This window comes from Psammomys obesus, unplaced genomic scaffold, assembly GCF_907164565.1.
Source record: "Psammomys obesus unplaced genomic scaffold, mPsaObe1.curated_primary_1811, whole genome shotgun sequence".
In the NCBI taxonomy this organism is placed as follows: Eukaryota; Metazoa; Chordata; class Mammalia; order Rodentia; family Muridae; genus Psammomys; species Psammomys obesus.
The window spans coordinates 17,732,724-17,752,240 of record NW_026585797.1 but is presented as its reverse complement, the minus strand read 5'-3'; the positions used below and the strand labels follow the sequence as shown (position 1 = coordinate 17,752,240).

Genomic DNA, 19,517 nt, shown 5'->3' with positions numbered 1-19,517 from the left:
ATGGGTGTCTGGTTAATTACCTAATCTACACTCCCCAAGCCAACGGTCTCACAAGTCTGCGTCAATATGGATAAAACAACCAAAACTCTAATGGAAGTGGTCAACCAAGATGTAAACTGAAGCAAAACATCTTCCGGTGCCTGTTACTACTTCAGCAAACTGCTTTGTTCTTATTGCTGCTGAGAAATGGACTAGGAGCTGCAGAGATGGCTCATTGCTCTTCCAAAGGACCTAGGTTCAATTCCCAGCACCTACATGGCAGTTCACAACTGTCTTTAACTCCATTTCCTAGGGATCTGACATCTTCACACTAATGCACATAAAATAAAATTATAAGAAGAAATAAAAGTGGACCATCCAAACACTGAAACATGACCGTTTAAAATAACTTACCACTTAATTCAAAGCCTCACAAATAACACTTTCTCCATGTATTAGAGGAAATGGTTGGAAATGCCACATCTACTCTTAGACTCCCTTAAGTCAACTCTGTTAGTCTTGACTACCTAGATATTTCATTGATAACAAGAAAACATTGTGTTGTTCAAGATGTTATAGATTCCAGAACAAACATGTGTGCGGTATAAGCTCCCCCTTTACACACACACACACACACACACACACACACACACACACACACACACCATGCCTTTTTTATACTCAAAGTGGTGTAAGTATAAACCTTTCCTTGGGGCATCCTCAAAACACACAGAAATACCAGAAAATGCAATTATTACTGTAGAGAGCAACTGGATTGATGAGTTTCTGCTGGAGGCTGTCACTAAGAATATGTCTTTTTATTAAAATAGTAATCCCAAGAGAAAATAATGACAAATGAGTTGATTCATGACAGCTATTATGGACAAGTGGTGGCTAAGCATCTATTTTTGGAGCACAGTTTCCATCATAATTATTACCATACATATTTGTAACTGTCAAGAGTGACATGCATAAAGATGAGAGCGATAAAGCAGGAAACTAAGACGTATACATTATCCACAATAATGCTGTTAAGAGTCATTAAAACCCACACTGCCACATGCTTTATTTATTATGGAGCTCCTCACCCCAAGAAAGGACACCAATGTTCTACAAACATTTGTTCCTGCAAGAGGAGTTTTAAATGTTAATTAAGGAAGACAGTAGAAGAATGAAAATCTAGATAGCAACAAGCAGGTAAGTCTGTGACAGTCTGAAAACTCATCTTCGCTTCATCTTTGAATGTTGCCGGGGACCAATTTAGTATCGTACAATGAACAAATAAAAAGTTTAAAAAACAACAACAACTTACCAGCCAGACTATGTCTTTGACAGCCTTGTGTTTAACTCTTTAGATTTAGCTGATTAAATACTGTGTATGACCTAACATCAAGAGGACAGAGGCCTCACGGAAAGCCTTACGCACAGCCTTACACACTGTTGACATAGCTTGATGGCCATTCATTTACATTTTAAAAGGCCATTTATTATCTCATACAAACTAAATCCAAATGATGAACTGTGTTGAGGAGCCCATGCTCCGTGCCCCCTCCCTCTCGAATTGCTTCGGGGTGAATCCACTTGAGCAGTTCCACAGCCCTTCAAATCTCAAAACCTGGTCTTGGGCACCAGGAGCACACAGAGCCTGGTGTTTCTTTTGCAGGTGCACTCCTTGAGACTTGCTTATGAAAGTTTTGGAACCAAGAGTGAAATGGTAAAAAAAAAAAGGGGGGGGGGCTTTTTTTTTATTACCCCTCTTGATTTGCAAAATGCTCATAGAAAGAAAACACCCCTCAATTTCTGACAGCTATATCTGTCAAACTGAAGTGAAACCTAGAAGCCTTAATGGCTCAGTAGAAGTCTCTCTTCAAATACTTCCCATTCCGACTCTGTAACTGCTCCAGAAAGAAGCTAGAAGAGTTGAAGCCACCCGTTTGTAGACGGCGCTCTACAAACCCTAACCACGGACAGCTGAAAGAAGCCAGCATAATAATAATTAGTATTGTAGGCGTAGGGAGGGCTGGAGAATTGGTTAGTGTCTTTTCGTGTGCTCAGAACAACCCTTTTACCCTGACCCTTCATATTTTTTGTCATTTTCACCAGCTCAGGAGTGACAGTACCTGCTCCCATACTTGGCTCTGCTCTATCTGCATGAATTTACACAAGGAGCTCTCCACACCCTAATCTTGTCATCTGTAGAGCAGGGTTCCTAATGTTTCCATCCCACCTGTTATGAAAATAAAGGACTTATTATGTGCCTCTCTCAAGGTGGGCTTTCATATGAAAAATATGATTATCTCTGTTGGCTATACTCACACCGTATAGCCATTACAACTTCATATAAAAGGCGTCCAAGGGTTAATCCATGGGTGTATTGTGGTTTAACCATTTGCACAGCGGAAGCCCCTTCATCTGGGCCAAGCGTGGTAGGAAGTCCAGGATATAAGAGCTGAACGATTGTCTGCTTTGTTCTCCAGCTTCCCCTTTCATGGCTGTCCCACCCACACAAAGCTCCCAAAGACGTCTTATCAAGGAACTGAAAGAATGCCTGGATAACTGCTTATATACTTATTTACCAAGTGTTTGAAGTAAACGGTGCTGCTGAGAGTCCAAATGCAGAGTAAGTGAAAAGTGAGACCTAGGGGGTTTTCATTGTTCACTGTTGTAGAGATAGATTGAATGCCAATAGAGACCTGCTGGGTGGGGTGGAGTCTGGAAGGTCAAGGAAGGCCTGCGTGTCCCCAGGAGCTTTTATAGATCCTTCCCACTGCTCCACATTTTCAGTGGCACTAAAAACAGGTTTAACACAAGAACACAAACGCAGGACAGCATTGCTGCATCCAAGGAGGCCATGAACGGTAGTTTGTTAACTTGAATACCACTTATCCAAATGCTTAGGAGAATTTCCAGGTCTAGCTACGCTTCTTAAGACCCAGCTTTACCCTGAGGTCACTAAAATATGACCCGATAAGAGGTCTGACCCTTAGAAATATGTACTTTTCTTTCTGCCTTTCTTTCTTCTTCTTTTGGGACAGGGTCTCATGTAGCCCATACTGGCTTTGAACTTAGTGTTAGCCAAGAATGACTTTGAACTTCTGGTCCTTTTGTTTCCACTGCCTAAATTCTGAGATTGCAAGCGCGTACCATCATGTTTGGTGCTGGGATCAAACACAAGCAATCTCGATTCATGACATCAAAGGCAAGAACTGAATGGTACAGATGGGAGGGGGGTATAAATGAGATGCACCTTTTCTCTTTGTTTTCTTCAGGCCCCAGCCAACAACGGGTAGACACACTCCTCACTCGCATGCCACCTCTTAAAACATTCTCTCTCACACACCAGCCCTTTAGCTGTGCCTTCATTCAGAGAATTTGATAACTCCAATTAACCATAAGAAATCAATCCGTTGTCAACCTAAAGCCTACACCGAGCTCTTTAAACTATCCTTAATTCCCAAATTAAAGACAACATGATATATCCATCCCGCGCCTAACCAAAAATGCAGTAACCCCTTCTCCGAGAGGAATGCTCTCTACCCTTCCTGATAGCTCAAGTCTTAAATAAGAGACAGGGTGAATACATCTTAGGTTACCTGAAGAGGGAATAAGGAGGGGCAAAAACAACATTTGGTCAACATGCCCACTGCATATGCACAGGGGTAGTTTTAATAAACGTAAAGATTACTTCACAGCAACAGCTCTTTCTGCAACTGGTCACAGAAGTATAGTTGGAGTGTACAACCACTTTCAGATCCCCGATTTATGTTCCTCCTTTCCGCAGTAAACTCTAAACTAGGTTGTTTGTTTTTTAAATTGGGAGGGTGAGACAGCCTTCACTATTGAAGGGTCTAAGCCCTTCATATTTCCCCCTGAATTGGGTTCTTGTGATTTCCTATTGACCTTAATCAGGAAATAAAACACGGAGAGGTAGGAGCACCTTCCTGTACACAGATACATGCTTCCATGCCTCCTCTGTGGAGTACCAGTCCAGTTTCCCCTTGTTGGGCCAGATCAGTCGCCCCCATCAATACTGTAACCCTCTCCTTACCATGCTGATTTAGAGACATGATGGGTCCAAATTGGTCAACCATCTGTTTTAACTCCCAATTCAATGGAATTTTTTATTGTGTCTCCTGGTGAAAACATTTTCCCTCTGGAACTAACATATCTAGGCCAACAGAGCATGAAGTTACAGAGACGGGAAGTAAAACTTTTGTTAGTGAGTCATTAGGGATATAATGAGTGGTGTCGTTCCCATTTCCGACCCTTCATCCCTTGGGCTGATTACCATGAACCCCGGCTATGGGGGGAAATCATATGGGGGAAAATGCACAAGATGTCTATTCCAAACACTCATAGGGTCTTAATCTTCTGCTGCTGTGAGGAGACACCATGGCCAAGCCAATCTATAAAATAAAACATTTCTTTCGGGGCTGGCTTACAGTATCAGAGGGCCGGGCCATGACCATTATGACAGGAAGCAGGCAGGCAGGTAGGCAGGCATGCCACTGAAACAGTAGCTGAGAGCTTTATATTCTGGTCTGCAAGGAGGAGAGGGAGAGAGAGACAGAGAGAAAACCTGGGCCTAAACCTCAAAGCCAATACCAAGAAACATACTGCATCTAAGAGGCCACACTTTTTAATCTTCCCTAAACAGTTTCACTAACTGGGGACCAAGCATTATGAGCCTATGGGAGCCATTCTCATTCTAACCACCACACACAGCCTTCTGAAGAAGCTTGCCCCAGCCTGCTGAGCATTGTCAGTGTAACTGAGATTTCAGAGGAGTGTTCTGTGACTAAGTCATCTGCCACAGGATGATGGGAAACACAGGAAGGTCACTAGATCCCATACACACAAGCTCAGTGTTGTAGCTCTTCAGCTGTGATGTGACGTTCCCGGGCGGATGAGCAGGACAGCGGGTCCGGTGTTGTGCAATCTGGACTGTGGAGTGTTAGCAGAAGCAGCGAGTGAAAGGAAGCACCCAGAATGACTGTTCCAGCTAGGACAAAACACCCGCCTTGTCTACGGGAAAAGTGATCAAACAGCATCGACTTGCTGGATTATTAAAATGGTGTCATGTCGGGGATTCAATTTGGTCTTTTCTGCTGATAGTCTACCATCATAGACAATAGTGAGCAATGTTAGAGACCTTGATGAGTAAAAACTTACATTGTTGGCTCATTATACAATCTCTTGGTTTGAATAAGGGTGGTTTATATAGGTTTATGTAGTATATTTGAATACTCAGTCCCCTATTGATAGAACTGTTTGGGAAGGATTAAGCAGCCAGGGGGATGCCTTTAATCCCAGAACTCAGAAGGCAGAGGAGGACAAATCTCTAAGTCCAAGGCCAGTCTGGTCTACAGAACAAGTTCCAGGAAACAGCCAAGGCTATATAGAAAGACCATGTCGGAAAATGAACAACAACAACAAAAAGTCTTGCTGGCCTTGTTAGAGGTTTGTCGGTGGAAGTAGGCTTTAGGGTGTTAAAAGCCCAGGTCATTGCCGGTTAAGCTCCTCCACCCCCACCCCTGCTTTGTGCCCTTGGGTCAGAACGAAAGCCCTCAGCTACCAGTCCAGCGCCATGCCTGCTGCCACACTCCCTGCTGTGATGACTGGCCATGGACCCACCCTCGGAAACTGTAAGTCCCCCTACACTTTCTTGTGTAAGTTGACTTGGTCACGGTATCTTAACACAGCAAAAGAAATGCATCCAAGGCAACCCCCACGCCTGCAACCATGGCCAATTTGTTTATAACTCCACCGAAAACGAGCAAGGCATGGAACAGCCTTGGCTGAGTAGTATCTGTCTACATAATGAGTCATCTTATCCACTCACTTTTTTTTTTTTGAGAGTCTCATGTAGTCCAAGCTAGCCTTGAACTTCTGATCCTACCTACCCCCTTGCTCCAAGCACTAGCACTATGAGAATATACCATCCAACCCACTGAAGTTTTAAAGGCCTTCTCTGCTGAGACCACCTTTTATTTAGCATTCACATGGCACATGAAAATATCTTCCCATCTTTCGCAAGTCCAGAGACACTCAGCCTGCGTACCTCTTCCCCACATTTCCTTGTTACCCTATTGCTGACTGTGTCCCTTTCAGTATGTCCACTCCCTGACCCAGCGGCCACAGCCCATGCATTGATACACAGGAATACTTCTGGCCATTTTGCTTACAATCAGTGTATGGGTCCAGATGCCCCCTCTTAAGTTCTGTCCACTGAGAAGTCTCTTCACTACTGTCCTTTCGAGATCTCCTGTAGGACACAGTGCTGTGGGGAATCTATTCATTTCTGTGACCGTACATGCATGAATGACAGTATCAGTGATGTGTTGGTGTTACCCACAGGGTTCATATCACAGATATGAAAATGCAATATAGCCCTGGTTTCCTACTAAGCAATTAAAAACATGAGATGTTGTATGCTGAGACTGGGGTATTAGGGTTCAGCATTTTCGGAATGTTTCCTACCTGGCGTTGATACAGGCTGTCTGTCCATCCAATAAGACTGTCTATCCAGTCAGTCAATATGTGTGAAAATGTCAGTGACTGAAAGTGCAAATGTGCTACTTCACCCCAGTTTTGTGCCTCACAAGCATTCCCATGACCTGGAAGATCAAGAGTCTCTGGATGCCAGGGCACAGCAACTTAATTCCCATGACCAAAAATCCCTGAAAAGCTGTGGCTCGTGGCTTCTTCATCCTTTGTAGGAGATGCTCATTAATGCTTCTGGAATGGGCTACCCTATATCTACAGGATAAGGCTGCCTGCCCATTTCCCACGGTTTTTGTTTTTAATGACTTGAAATACACCTTGTTCGCTTGCCTCCAGTCAACTGAAGCGGGAGGTTAGGAATACGTACATGTTTACATTTTTCTAACATTCTGAAACACGATAAAAGCAGATTGTCTAGTCAATTGCTTTTCCCCACCTACATATGCCTTTCACTAAGTGATGCCGAATAAATACTGGAGGTGTCTAATGAACAAATCTCTTCTCTCCCAGGCCCACCAAAATTTCTCCTACTCATCTCTATTTCTTAGTTTTAAAAGTCTAAGACAAATTTTGATGGGAATTATGTATTATGGAAGAGTTCATGAGGGTAAGGTGATTGTTTTTACCTTTATATCTATGTAAGTTTATATAATCACCAGAACTTCCATGCTAAAGCTTCATAGCCTAACTGTAAGAGCACATCTATGTAAGATCAAGGGTTTAAATATCTGGATTTGTTTGTTTAATTTGATTTTTAAGACAGGCTGCCGTGAAGCACAGGCTAGCCCAGAATTCCCCAATGTAGCTGAGGTCACCTTGAAGTCATCTTTCTGCCTGAACCATCCAGTTGCTGAGATTATAAGCACACAACCTCATGCCTGGCCTCATTTTTATCATAAATAATTAAAGGGCAGAAACAGAAACGACAAGCATAGTTTTTATATAACTCCTACTTGATATCCCTACCTCCCGTGGTCTCAAATTTTTCAATTCTTGGAGATTACAGGTTTCTAAAAGTTTAAAAAAGACTATTATTCCCTCCTATCTCTTTTAAAAACAGCATTATAGCTGGGCAGGGATGGCACAAGTGTTTAATCCCAGACTCGGGAGGCAGAGGCAGGTGAATCTTGGTGAGCTCAAAATTAGCCTGGTATACAAAGCAAGTTCCAGGACGGCCAGGGCTACACAGTGAAACCTTGTCTTGGAAACCAAACCAATCAACCAATCAAACTAACAAACAAAAACAAAACCCCCAAATAATCAAACAAACAAAACAACCCACCAGCATTATAGAATTATTAACTTTTTGTTGATTCTTTGTAAATTTCACATCGTGCACCCCAATCCTACTTATCTCCCAGTCCCTTAATATCTACCTCCTTCCCTTAAACCCCAAAACAAAAAATAAATTAAAATTAAAAAATAATGAAAAAAACATCTTGTTGTAGTATGTCACAGTGTGTCACACATTGTACCCTTTTGCCCAAACAGCTTTACTTGCAAATGCTCATTGCAATGAATCATTAGGCTCATTCAAGGTCTCTGGCTTCTGCCACACAGGACTCCTCTCAGATATCCTGTTGATGACCTGTGTCATGGAGATCCCATAGCTTTGGCTCTGCAGGACTGGCCCCTTCATGTGCCCCAACTCATAAATGGGATAGATGTTGGGGTGGGCCAACTCAGGTGAGCCTTGGCTCTTGGCCTGGGTGGTAGCTGAGTTGGTCAATCTTCTAGCTCTTCCCCATTCAAGCCTCCAGGGCAAGCTCTCCTGCTTATAAGAGGGACAGGACCAGGTCTCCCTAATGCCACAGCCACCAGCAAGGTGGCAGAGTTGGTCCTCGTAGCATTAATATTATGTTCTTATAAGGCTGTTGTAGCCATGTGTGATGTTAATTAAAACTCTAGCTATTTGTAACGGTTTTGTTTAATTTTTCTCATTTTTAAGATGTTTATTGTATGGGTGTTTTACCTTCATATGTGTCTATGAACTAAGCGTATGCCTTGTGCCCAAGGAAGCCAGATATCAAACCTCCCAAAATTGGAGTTACATATGATGGTGAGCCACCATGTGGGTGCTGGGACCCAAACCCCAAGACCTCTGGGAGAGTAGCCAGAGCTCTCAACCACTGAGACATCTCTCTCCAGCCTCATCTTGTCTGATTTCCCTCGGAGTAACCTTCATTCCAAAAGCCTGTCTCCACCCTAATCAGCTGGCACCAAGTGTTCTTTGTTAGGCCAGGCTCTACTATCCTTATTTAGGTTATCAAGGGAAATCTCTTCTGCACGTTCTAAGGTACTCAGGATGCTAAGGATGTACTGATATGCAGAAATGAAGTGATTCCCTCTGTAGCTTCTGCAGTTTTACCATCTATTGTAAGAGCATTTGTTGAACGACTTTTAACAAGTGCCAGACACTATGCAGAACACGTTCTAGGCGATTCCTCACACAATTCCCATGACTAAAAAACTGTTTACTCCTATCTCTTGAGATCTGCAACTTTCTGACAGAGCCAGAAAGCAAATCTAGATGTTCCTTATGCTAAAAGCCCAGTTTTAAACCAATAAACATAATTCTGACACTCATGGTGGGAGAGGTAAGGTAAAAGGAACTTGAATTTCAGCACAGGATAGCTAGTGATACCCTGTTTCAACAGAATGATAAGAAACACAGAAGCTATGGAAAACATCTAAGCTATGGAACATCCCTGCTGAGTCTGTTTTACCTTAAACACACTCAAGCTACATCGGCCCACAGTGGGGCATCTCAGACAGCAGACTATCTCTTGACTCACAGAGGTTATCTGTAGTCTAAACCCTTATCTGACCCTTACAGCCCTTCAACTATGCGTAGATAGCTGTCACCATTTAAACACGCATTTGCAGCATTTTATTCATATTATAGTTCTACCCATGTTTTTACAGGCTGAGCTTTCCAGGGTGTGAACTTGCCTGTTTCTCCGAAGAACTCTGGACAGCACTGGGCTGACGGGGAGACAACACAGTTCATCCTGCACTTTGGCTTTGGCTTCTGTCGCCAGTTCCTTGGGTTTACTGGCAAGATTACATCTTAGTTTGAATTGTCCTTTCCCCAAACACCTGTGTGCACATTCAGGCTTCTGCCACAGTTCTGCCATTGCTGAAGCAGTAAAGCAGAGTTGGCAGGGTTTCCAGAAACTCTGGCTCTCCAGTTCTGTTCAGCATTTAGGATTCCTCATTAGGCTGAGGAAAGTCCTTCAGTTCAAGTGTCCTCACAGTTAACAGCCATTTTGCCAACCACGGGGATGATGGGAGAGACAAATGAGATTAGGCGGGTGAACAATCTGAGGACTCAAGTAGGTTATGCCATTTAATATTCACAAGGACAGTACAACCTAGCTATTAGCACAAAATTCTCCCCTAAGCAACTCAACTCTCATCAGTGGAAACAGCTGATTGCCATGCATTTCTGAAAAGGGAAGATTAGGGAGTCACATGGTTCGTGGATCCATATTCCAGGGCCCTGAAGGCATCCCGAGACTATCTTTTCCTAAGTCTTCTTGTATTTTCTATTTTCTGTCAGTCAACACCATAAAAAAAACCAGAGTTTTAACCGGGAACAATGTTTTGTTTTGTATGAATTCTCTACACTAATGTCTAATTCTATTCTCATTTCTAATTTCCTCTATTTATATACACATCCAACCCATTCTCTCCATCCATTTTATTAAGAAGCAATATCTGGGTGTGGTGGCACATGCCTTTAATCCCAGTACTTGGAAGGCAGAGACGGGCAGATCTGAGTTCAAGGCTACCCTGGTCTACAAAGTGAGTTCAAGGACAGCCAGAGTTACACCTTGTAAACAAACTAACTTGGAAACAGCTCTGTCCTCACCTGCCCTTTAATGAACCATTTTCATTCCTGGGATTGCTATTGGTTATTGACTAACTTCCCTTGTATGTAGTTTTTAAAGTTACAAAATAGTTTTTAAATGTTGAAAGTGTATTTTGCCACATGTGCCATTACACGCTTGAAATTCCAACACTTTGGAGGAAAGGGCAGAAGAAACAAGAGTTCACGGTCAGTGGTGACACACACCCTAAATTCCAGCACTTGGGAGGCAAAGGCAGGTAGATTTCAGAATTCAAGGCCAGCCTGGTCTACAGAGTGAGTTCCAGGACAGGTAAGGCTGCAAAGAAACCCTGTCTCAAACAACTTAAAAGAGAAGAAAGGAAGGAAGGGAGGAAGGAAGGAAGGAAGGAAGGAAGGAAGGAAGGAAGGAAGGAAGGAAGGAAGGAAGGAAGGAAGAAAAAAAAAGAGTTCATGGTCATCATAGCTACATTACAAATTCCACGCCATCCTGAAATATATGATATCTTGTCTCAAAAATCTGTCTTTTATCTAACAAAATATAGTACTGTTATTAAGGACAAAAATTGCGAAAACCATTTGCTTCATCGAATTTTTTCTTATATTGCCTTATATATTTATATTTGTAATGTGTGTATGTGTCGGCACAAATATACACATATACATATGGAGCAGATATTTTGAATCAAAATAGCTCCTCACCCAAATGCTTCTTTTGCCCAAAATAGTTCTGTCTTGTGTAGCCCTGGCTGTCATGGACCTAGCTTTGAAGATCAGCATCGCCATGAACTCAAGAGATCCACCTGCCTCTACCTCCTGAGTGCTGGGATTAAAGGCATGCACCACCACTGACGAGTAATAAATCTCTTTTCTAATTAGGTCTGTCATTTTGTTTGCGAGCTGGTTCCACTAAGTAGCACAGGGTGGCCTTGAACTCATGACCTTCTTTTCCTTTACCTCCCTAATGCCGATCATAGCCTTGCCCACCATTCCTGATCCTGAATCTCCTTTGATTCTGAAATTTGGAAGGTTATAGAATCTTTTGCTTGAACTAGGGCAGGTTAATATCTGAGTTTGAGGCCAGCCTGGTCTATAGTGTTCAAGGACAGCCGGGTTACACAGAGCAAACCCTGTCCTGAAAAACAAACAAACAAAAAATAATCTTTTGCTTGAGTAAATCCAAATTTAATTTGCTGAAAGCTCCCCTCTGAATGATTTCTATATATTAGGTATTATAAAATATCCTTCTTGAGCAAAAAGAAAGCTACCAGAGACTTGATATTTCAGCACATTAATCAAATACATTAGAACTTAAAAAAAAAAGAAAAAGAAAAAGAACTTAAAATAAGATCCTAGGGCTGGACGTGGTGGTACATGTCTTTATCCCCAGCACTCCTGAGGCAGAGGCAGGCAGATCTCTGTGAGTTCAAGGCCACTCTGGTCTTGAACAGCCAGGGCTCTATTAAACAGAGCAACCTTGTCCCAAAAAATTAATAATAATAAAGTAATAACAAATAAAGTAAGATCTAGGCTGGCTTCAGATTTATTTGTTGCAGGTTGACCTTTCGCTGCTGTGTGGCTGAGTGTGCCCTTGAGCTCCTGACCCCTTTACCGCCCAAGAGGTGGCTTATATGGTACTGGGAATGGAGCTCAGGACTTTGAGCATGTAAGGTACAGTCACCCCACCTCCTGAACTGTAGCCCCAGCACGTTAGAACATTTTCACATTAGCTGCAACTAACATCACTCGGTATTTTTGAACCATTAGCTTGAGATAAAAAAATAAAATGAGGGAAAATTTGTTGAAATAGGAGAAAGGTAACTTTCCTAAAAGTATGAATTGCCTTCAATCCAATTATCTTTCATGTTTTAAATGACAAAATGTATTATTCAGGTTTCTCTAGAACAGCAGTTTTCAACCTGCGGGTCATGAACCCCTTGTGGAGTAACATATCTGCTATCCTGCATACCAAATACTTCGTTATGATTTACGGCAGTTATGAAGCAGCAACAAAAAGAATTTTGTGGATGGGGGTCACCACACAGCTGTATTAAAGGGGCGCGGCCTTAGGAAGGTGGAGAACAAGTGCTCTAGAGTAATAACAGAACTTACAGAATGAATCTCTTTATAGATAGAAAGGAGACTTACTGGAATGACTTACAGGCTGCAGCCCAGCTAGTCCATCAATGGCTGGCTGTGAATGGAAAGTCCAAGAACACTGTAGTTGCTTGCCAGGGAGGCTGGGTATGTCAGCTGGTTTTCAGCAGATGCTGGAATCCCAGAGAAGGAGGCTCTACTGCCAGGGAGGGAATGGACTTGGCAGCAAGACGAGGGCAGGCAGGCAAAGAGCAAAAGCACCATTCTTGTTCTTACATGGACTTCACTTCCAGCAGAAGGTGTGGCCCAGATTAAAGGTGTGTCCTCCCACCTCAAGATCTGAGTTAAAGGCATATCTCCTTCCAGTTCAAATAATCTGGATTAAAGATGAGTCTTCCTGTCTCAAGATCTGGGTTAGAAGTGGATCTTCCTGCTCCAAAAGAAGCAAAGCTTCCTCACAGGTGTGCCCTCCATTTTTGGGCTTTAGTTCCAGATGTAGTCAAGGGGGCAAGCAAGCACAGCCATCCTCATTCAAAATTTCCTGATATAATTTTAGCAGAGAAAAAAAAAAAAAAAACCACTCTCCTAAGCCTGTCATTCTAGCATCCCAGAGGCAGAAGCAGAGGCAGGAAGATCTACACAAGTTCAAGAACAGCCTGGTCTTCAAGGTGAGTTCCAGGCCAGTCCCTATTTCAAACAGGATGGCAGACAAACAGACAGAAAAAGACTTTGAAAAAGTTCTTAAGTGTGAAACAGGTAATTTGAATAAAATGAACACAAGGAGGCAGAAAGGGTGACTAATTTACAATTGTCCAATTTACAGGTTTTAAAAAAATAGTTCCCTGGGTTTTGTTACCTTCTGTTTGGTGTGTGTGTCTGTGTGTGTGTCTGTGAGTGTGTGTACACGTGCAGGGAGTGGGTAGGTCACAGTGTGAATGTGCAGCTCAGAGGTCAGTTCAAGGAACTCGATTTTTCTCCTTCCACCATGGGGACCCTGGGGCCAGCAGCCAGGTTGGTGGGAAGCAACCTTTTACCTACTGAGCCTTCGTAAGCACAGGAGAGCGCTGGGGTTTTTGATGTGATTGTGCTAGAGTAATGTGTCTTCCACAGAGACTGCACCTTCTAAAAAGCTTGATCGGTGATATATGGGCAGATTCTTTCTCACAACAGTCTACTGTGGGCAGACGGGAATGTCCCGAGCACTCCTAGATTAGGCAAACTACCCTATCACGTTCGGTGGGTTGTGTGTGCTAAACGCTTTTTCGGCAATACGTTCTCACATTGCCATGAGTTTGGTGGGATATAAATTCATTGCAAGTGGAACAGCATCTGCCCGGTGTGAAGACATTCGCAGAGAATCCTGGGAACCAGGAAAACCAGTCGGTGTAGAATACTATCAGTTTATCCTCCAGTCAAACGGTAGAAATGAGAGGTCATTTTAGTCAGAACAAGGAGGAAGATATGTTTCTGAGCCTCGCAAAGGCAGAGACAGATCTCGCTCCATTTGTAAAGCCGCAGAAGGCCCAACCCTTAATTTACTCAGCATGAGGGGCTCCTCCCTGATGAGCTAAATTGGGTCTGTGGTCACACCCGCATTTGATGGAGGGACAGTCATGAGGCGGGGACTTGACAAACCCTAGTGCCAAACATAACTCAAATGCTACATAAGTGTGGCTCTTTGCATCTCCCAGCACAGGGGTCTCAAAGGACAGTCACTGTTCCCTCCGTTTACAACTGCCGTAAATGCCATGGGTGCTGAAACACAGCAAATTTTTTCCTGTGTCCCAAGTCCTGGCTTTAGATTTCTTGTTTCCCTGGCTTTTTTGAGATAGGGTCTCACAGAGCCCAGGCTGCTCTCAAGCCCACTCTATAAGATAGGATGGCTTTGACCTCCTACTTCTTGCTGCTTTCGCCTTCCCAGCGCTAGGAAAACACGTGTACACCACAGCGTCTAGAAGAGAATTCAACACTCTCTGTTTAGGATTCTATAGATGCAAGAAAAACTTGTTTCTCTCTTTCTGGCTGTGGTAGCCGAGACTAAACAGAAGCACACAGAATAAAGCCCACGAAGAAGAATAATGTGGAAAAGTTTGTTTCGGCCCAAAGAAAGACCTGAAATCTCTTTACAACCTTACCTTGTCAGTCACTTGCTAAACAGCTTAAAGATTAAAGGCAGTTAAGAGCCAAAACAAGAAATAAAGTGAGCTATTTAATCTAAACGAGCAGGCAATGCCTTGTGTTATCTCTGGCTGCAGGAGGCCGAGTCCATCATGTGCAGGAAGCCTGTCAGTCTTGCGTCTGGGCCCTAGATAATAAGGTTCAATAAATGATGAGGCTTTAAAGTTCAGGGAAAATGGAAGCTGCCAAAGGTCCAGCAAGGCACAAAATAGTAAAAGTAATAATAAACCAAAACATGCTGTTCCTTCAACCCACAGCAAATGTAAATGTGTAAAATGTCCTATAAAAACAGAATTCTTTCTCCAAAAAGAGCTAACACACACTGCCCACTAACAACATGTTACACCAATAACTCGGCTGCATTATCTCCTTGAACACACACGGAGCTCGTGATGTGTTATTATGGTTCCATTTGTGCTGGTGAAAGAAATGAAGTCACCCCGGGGGTACGTCGTTCGCAGGAAGCCACGGCAGCTAGTGTCCCGACACCTGCGGCAGACAGAGGAGACCTCACTCTCAAGTTTGCCACACTAACCACAGCAGACTGCCGAGCTGGGCAGTTCCCCGCTACCCCAGGCATGACCCACTGAGAGAGACATGGTTCCGGAAACAGAGAGTGCCTGTGGCCAGCAGGTTCTGGGTGGAGGTATCAGGTATCATGGAAACATGGTAGCTCGTGCCTGTAACCCCAGTACTTGGAAGACTGGGGCAGGAGATTGACATGAGTTTGGCTCAGTCTGAGACCTTGGGTCACAGTGGGACCTTGTCTTAAACACACACACACACACACACACACACACACACACACGGACATGACCACACACGTGCACACAAGTTTGGGTCATAGAAATAGATGCAGTAGGAAGTAGTAAATGAGGCAGAAAACACCTTTGTCCTTCTGATCAGTTTTCTTCCATGAAACCTTCGAAATGGAACACACTCCACCTTTAAGTTTTGGTGAGAGCTAATTATATGCATTTGTCCAACACATGTTTAACTGTGCCTGTGCCATATGAAAGGACTTTGAGGAACCAAATGTCCTGGGAATTATTTTAAGGAGCGGTGTGAGCTAGCTAAGGACTTGTTGGTTCCAACTTAAGGTGTCCATTTTTCCTCTCCTGGTTTTTCATGGTGATGGTTATGTTTTGTTGTACTTGGCAAAGGGAAAACTGAGTTTGCAAGAAGCCTGTCATTTGTCAGTGTAAAGAACTGTGTGTGTGTGTGTGTGTGTGTGTGTGTGTGTATGAGACCCAATAAGCTAATCAGTCAAGAGTATCAGCAGCTATTGCCACATCAAGGTCACCAGCGATCAAATTTCAACTTCTACAAAGCTCAATGGTCTGAATCAGAGTTGACAGCAGAACTGATTGCAGAAGCCACTCCGCCTTCTTTGACAAGGCGTTGACAGGTCCCAGAGTGTGGCCCTCATACAGGAAATCACACCTGCTGAGAGCTCTAGGGTGCCACAGCCATGTCATGGCAGAGTTCCACACTGCTGCCCGCCCCACCTTTCTCTGATCTTACCTGCTTTCCGCCCCATCTTCTAAAATGTTCCTTGTACGGTGAGGGGAATGTTGGAGATAGCCCATTTACGACTGGACAGCCAACACTCATCTATTACAGGTACTTTGACCAGTTACAAGTCTTTGCAGTCACTGCAGCTCACTGCACAATGAAGCCTCGCTGAGCAAAGCTGATGGAATGCAGTAGCGTTCGATGGGTGCAAGCACAGTTATTTAGAAGGCAATTTGGTGATCACATCATGTCCACTTAGAAAAAAAAAAAAAAAACTATAGAAACTTTCTCACTAGGGCACATGATCTCAACAGCCACAGGCTTTTGGCTCGGCTTACAATACTGGAGGATAATTTTCTCTTATGGATCCAGCACCAAATTCAATCAGAGAGTGGTTGGTTTGTCAAAACAAGTTTGTCACATTGTACCAGAAGGATCACCTTGAACAACATGTCCACAGCTGAGTAAGACTTAATGAGAATTCTCCCTAAGCAGCCTACATAGCACCTTCTGGAATTCCCAGGGCTGGCCAACAAGGAGAAAGCTGCCACTCCAGTTCCAGCTTTGAACTTCCTCTGTCCTGTGACCAAGGCATGTGGCACTTTCATCCATACGGTCTTACCATGTAGTTCTGGTGGGCAGATAACAGCTTGGACAGTTGCCTACATTATTTTGGGCTCTGCAAGATCCTCCCTAGCTAACAGCCTACAAGAGAGGGAGTCCATACCTGGCCCTAAGAATTTCATTTAATCGTACATGACTTCTTATCCATCTATCCAAAGTAACTCCATCCTTTCTTTCTAAAAACTTTATTATTTGATTATCTTACCAAATGTATTTCCTCTATTACACATCACTACTGCAGATGATTGACACTATTCTCTGCATTCGTCCCCATCCCCATCTCCTTGGATCTCCTTCCCCATGTGTTCCCCCTTCCACTTTCATGTCACATTTATTCTACAACAAACACACACAAATACAGACACACACACACCATCACACATATTAACATACATACACAATCTTGCGAAGACACACAGGCATAGAAACACACACAAACTATACACACAAATATCTGAGACATAGAGGGTGTTAACTTGTCTCCTCAGGGGAAAAAAAATGTCTTCAGTTGTGATTATGGCTCTCTAATTTTCCCCTCAGAATAATCTAGTTGGGCCTGGTAGTTTATGTCCCTAACCCCAGAGGCTGGGAATCGACAACAGGAGAAATGCTGAGAGTTTGAATGTAGCCTGGATTACACAGCCCGACTGTCTGGAAAGGGAAACAAATGACCAAACAGAACTAAGCCTAGACATTTTGATAATGTAGGGGTTAAAGTAACTTGAGATAAGCAGACTTGAAGAAATCCAGGAAGAGCTTCAAGGAGCCACTCTCTTACCTGGCAGACAAGTGCTGGGAGAAAACAATGGCCCTCAAGAGGAATCTGTTGTTGGACCACTCACCACCTGGCCTCTTCTTGCCAGAGAATGGTACTGCCAGTAATAGCAATGGGGAAAACACATGGTGAAAGTGTGAGGAGACTCATTCTATGGTGAAATTCTAATTTAAAGGATATTTCAGGACAACACAGGGCCAGCAGCCGCAAACAAAGCTGTATGAAAAGCCAACAGCTCAAGTTTCAGCCTGAAAGGATAGCAGAAATGAGCTTGCACTTGCCTGGCCTGTTTGCGTAGTGTCTGAATGCATGCTGGGAAAGCCCAGGAGACTCTAACCCCAGTGAGAAGGGTAGACTTGAAAACAGCCTGATTAGTTCTCGTCTTTTATTTTACTCTTCTCTCTCCCTCTCTGTACCGCTATCTTCTTCCCTTCCTTCATCTTTCTGCCTGAGATGATTTGGTCTTACTGTGTGCTCAGGCTGCTCTCTAACTTGTAGTGATTGGTCCTCCTGCCTGCTGGGACTACCTACATGCCCATCAACACCTGTTTCTCTTCCTTACACTCCATGTTAAGCTTAAGGAACCCTTACACTTATTATAAACCCTAAATGTGAAAACGAGACTTAATAACACATTTTGTGTCTCTACCGGCATCTGTGTATAGCAGGTGAGTTTGCCGGCCTTCCTCACTCAAAGGACAATGGGAGTGAAAATCTTACCAGACTTCAGGGGGAACTGATCTTCAGAACTTCCTTACTCTTAATAAAATAATATTTGGCTGAGTGTGGTGGTGCATGCCTTTAATACCAGCACTCAGGAGGGAGAGTCAGATGGATCTCTGAGTTGGAAGCAAGCCTGGTCTACAGAGCAATTTCCAGGGCAGCCAGGGCTATGCAGAGAAACTGTCTGGATGAACCAACAAAAGACTGTATAGTCTCCTTAGGCTTATTGTATTTGTGATGGCTATTCTTTGTTGTCAGCTTGTCTATATCTGGAATGAACTGTGATCCAGAAATGGAGGGCACACTAGTGAAATATTTTTGCTTGGTTTGCAGTGGTTGGCTCAACTTCTTGTCTGGACCTTTGAGGTAAGAAGACACACACACCTTTTGTCCAGATCTTGAGGCCAGAAGACACATCTGGGCCACATCTTCTGCTAGGAGCCTATATAAAGACATGGAAAAAAGGAAGCTTTTGCTCTTTGCCTGCTTGCTCCTGCCTTTCTAGCAAACCATTCTTTCACTGGCATTAGAGTCTACTTCTTTGAGATTCCAGCATCTCCAGAAAAACACCTGAGACATCCAGCCTCGTGGGCTGAGCAATTTCTGGGTTCTTGGACTTCCTGCTCACTAGTTCTGCTGTTGTACAGAATCCTGACTAACACAGTACTGGGAGAAATATAAAGATCAAAAATAAGTAGGTGAATAAATAAATAAATAAATAAATAAATAAATAAATAAATAAATATCACTAGGGATATGATGTAAGAACACTTAAGAGGCATACACAAGGCACTAAAGTTCAGTCCCTAGCACTGGGAGAGAGAAAGAAACAGAGAGAGAGAGGGAAAAAAACTAGTTAAAATGGTTGTCAGGCATGGTAGTTCATACCTTTAATTCTAGCACTCAGGAGGTAGAAGCAGGTGGGTTTCTGCGAGCTCAAGGCCAGCCTGGTCTACAAGGTGAGGCCTGGACAGCCAAGGCTACACAGAGAAACCCTGTCTTGAAAAAACAAACAAAACAAAACACATGACATTCAGAAGACTTGAACTCTGCTGAAGACACAGTGAAAGTGACGGAAGATGCTACTACCAAGTCCAGCTGTCTACAAGAACAAAATGAAATAGGTGTGGTCAACAATACCTGAGATCCCAGCCCTTGGCAGTCAGAAACAGGAGGAACAGCCATGAGTTCGAGGCCATCCTGACCTTCATAGTGAATTCAAGGCCACTTAGTGAGATCCCGTCTCAGACATGCAGACACACACACACACAC

The 19,517-nt window shown here is 43.4% G+C and overlaps 1 protein-coding gene across 1 annotated transcript in view; it reads right to left on the bottom strand.

The window, feature by feature from the left end:
* Sgk1 (serum/glucocorticoid regulated kinase 1) overlaps positions 1-19,517 on the bottom strand; it is a 119,606-nt gene that overhangs the window by 8,536 nt on the left and 91,553 nt on the right. The window lies entirely within an intron of this gene.